The following is a 2,769-nucleotide window of genomic DNA, read 5'->3' as shown; positions in this document are numbered from 1 at the left end:
GCCGAAATAGCTCAGTTGGGAGAGCGTTAGACTGAAGATCTAAATGTCCCCGGTTCAATCCCGGGTTTCGGCAATTTTTTTTTTTTTTTTTTTTTTTTTATTAAATTAATATATTTTATTAATTTGTTTTAAAAATCCTTTAGTAATTTTTGCAAGAAAAAATTTGAAATACTAAAAATTTTAAAGTTACTTTATAAAATCAATGTAAAAAGGCGAGTTTTTAAGCTAATTCCTCTATAAAAAAATAATATATTTTAAATGCATTCTTATAAAATCTCAATGAATTTTATTTAAATTTAATTAAAAATTTCCAAAAAAAGAATCTAATTAAAAAAGGCGAGTTTTTGAGCTAATTTTTGTATAAAAAAAATAAATTAACATAAAAAATAAATTTTTATTATTTTTAATGTATCCTTAACAAATTTCGACGAATTTAATTTAAATTTTCAAAAAAAGTAAATATCTAATTAATATTAACAAAGTTAAACTTGAAGTAAATTATTCAAAGTATTTGTTCGTAATTCCGGATTTAGAATTCGTTCCAGCTAATTAAAATTTATATTAATTAAATAAATTTATACACGAAAGTTTTCCGGATTAAATCCGATATTCACTCTAATTTTTTTACACTGCTTATAAAAGAGTAAATACTTTAAATTCGCACTTAACCAAAAGTCCGCGGACAACTGAGTGTCCATCCGAAAAAATCCGAAGAAAACCCCAAGTAAGAAATAAGAAAAACCTGTAAGTTGAGTACAAGTTCTATTCCCCCATCGATATTGATCCGGTATTCGTGAGACTCTACCAGCACAAACATATCGAACCACCAAAGATTCCCACAGAACGGGTCAAGATAACCTGTCCGATGAAGGATCTCGGAATCAAATGGTCAAGCCAAAGCCGTCCGGCAGGCGAACCACCAGCAGGTCAGTTAAGTGTTACACGCGGAAGTTTGAAGTTACGCAATCGCTTACTTCCTACCTCCGATAGTAGTTGAATACCTGGGAGGCTTTGTAAGCAGAAAAGACAAAGGGCTGCTAATTAGATTAGCATAGCGTATGGTAATCAGGAGAAAAAACAAAGGATTGGGCGCCACGTGGTCAGGAAGCGAGGCCTTGACCGTGGAGTAACAATACGCATTGTTGCCTGGACCACGTGGATTGTGTCCAGTGTGGACTTGGTGTCCAGTGTAGGACAAAGGGGAGGATAGAAGGGGGTTGGGAGAGGGTTAGGAGGGGCTTGCAGCATCCCAGTGTGTATTAAGTGGTCGAAAGTCCACAAAGAGCAGTGCACAATTAAGTCGTTAGGCATTTCCATCTTGTCAGAAACTTACTCACAAAGAGTGTGTCCGTGTTGCTGTGCATTTGTCAAGACTACCGGGTAAGTGTTTACATAATGCATCCTAATGGGTACAATGTGCTTCTTTGTTTTAGCGAGTGACCACGTGTTGTGTTATTGTGATTGTTCCAAGGGGATTTTTTGTTTTGCAAGTAATTAGAACTTGCGGTTAATAAATTTTCTGATATGGATTGATATGTCCATGGGTTTATAATCCAGTGGTTCGTGCTAATGACGACAATGATGACTAGCAACCTTGCAGTCACTATGTAAACTATAAATAAATAAAATCTACACGGAGAGAAAAATGTGGAATCATTCATATAATTTTAATTAAATGTTTTCCCATTTTAGGAGCGATTACTTAAATTATGGGAATGTACCCATAATTTTTGGGAAATGTTACTATAATTATTGGAAATGGTTCCTATAATTATAGGAACGATACCTATAATTATAACTGTAATATCGGCATTCCTATAATATATAGGAATAATTTCTATAATATTATAGGAACCATTCCTATAATATTATAGTGATGGTGCCTAATAATATTGAGATATTTATCATTACAACTCAAGTTATTTGTGACTTCGATGACCACTTTGAAGCATTTGAAATTATTAGTAATTTCGATAATTTAACTTGCTTCTCAATAATATCATTTGAAATATGTTAAATAAGTAATATTGTTCATATAAACAAAAAAAGTTACATACCCAAAAGGTGGATTTAATAAATATTCAACGTATGTATTGTAAATAAATAATTTGTTTTAAAAATAAAATAAAATTGCAAAAATAAACAATGAATTTCTATATCTATTTTGCTCCACTAATTGTATAGTGACAAAATATCCCTTTTATTAGAGAAACTTTACAATTGCTACAATATTTTTTAATATTATCTAACACAATAATAACTGAGTTGGAATAAACAATTTAAGATTAAGTACACACGTGAATAAAAATTATGAAAAAGAAATTTTTTCACTCTATCGAAAGATCTATTTTTATTTACAAAAAAAAAATTTATTAGCAAAAAAATCTATAATAATTACTTAATATTTTTCAAGTGATTGCTTCATTATTATCAACATAAATATTTTTCTATTATTCTGTGCGACATTCCCATAATATTATCGGAACCATTCCTTTTATAGTACAGGAATCATTCCTATAATATAGGAACCATTTCCATAATTTTTGGAAAAGATCCTATAAATTTCTCTCCGTGTAGTTTTATTAAATAATGAATTTTGATAAATTGCACTGTACTTTTTTAACTATTGACGTTTTTAAAGATATAAGCTCATCCCGATGTTGCACTCATCAAGAGCTTTTATTTGAGTGCCCACATGCATTTTTGATATATTTTTCATATATACATATATATGTAATATATATTTTAAAGATATAAGCTCATCCCGAT

The 2,769-nt window shown here is 30.2% G+C and overlaps 1 non-coding gene across 1 annotated transcript; it reads left to right on the top strand.

The window, feature by feature from the left end:
• On the top strand, nucleotides 1-73 carry Trnaf-gaa. Its single transcript has one exon. It is a non-coding gene; the product is annotated as a tRNA-Phe (tRNA).
• Nucleotides 74-2,769: the final 2,696 nt, after the last annotated feature.

Source organism: Cotesia glomerata, linkage group LG7 (assembly GCF_020080835.1).
Source record: "Cotesia glomerata isolate CgM1 linkage group LG7, MPM_Cglom_v2.3, whole genome shotgun sequence".
In the NCBI taxonomy this organism is placed as follows: domain Eukaryota; kingdom Metazoa; phylum Arthropoda; class Insecta; order Hymenoptera; family Braconidae; genus Cotesia; species Cotesia glomerata.
The sequence above is the reverse complement of the archived record's forward strand: the minus strand, read 5'-3'. Positions and strand labels throughout refer to the sequence as shown.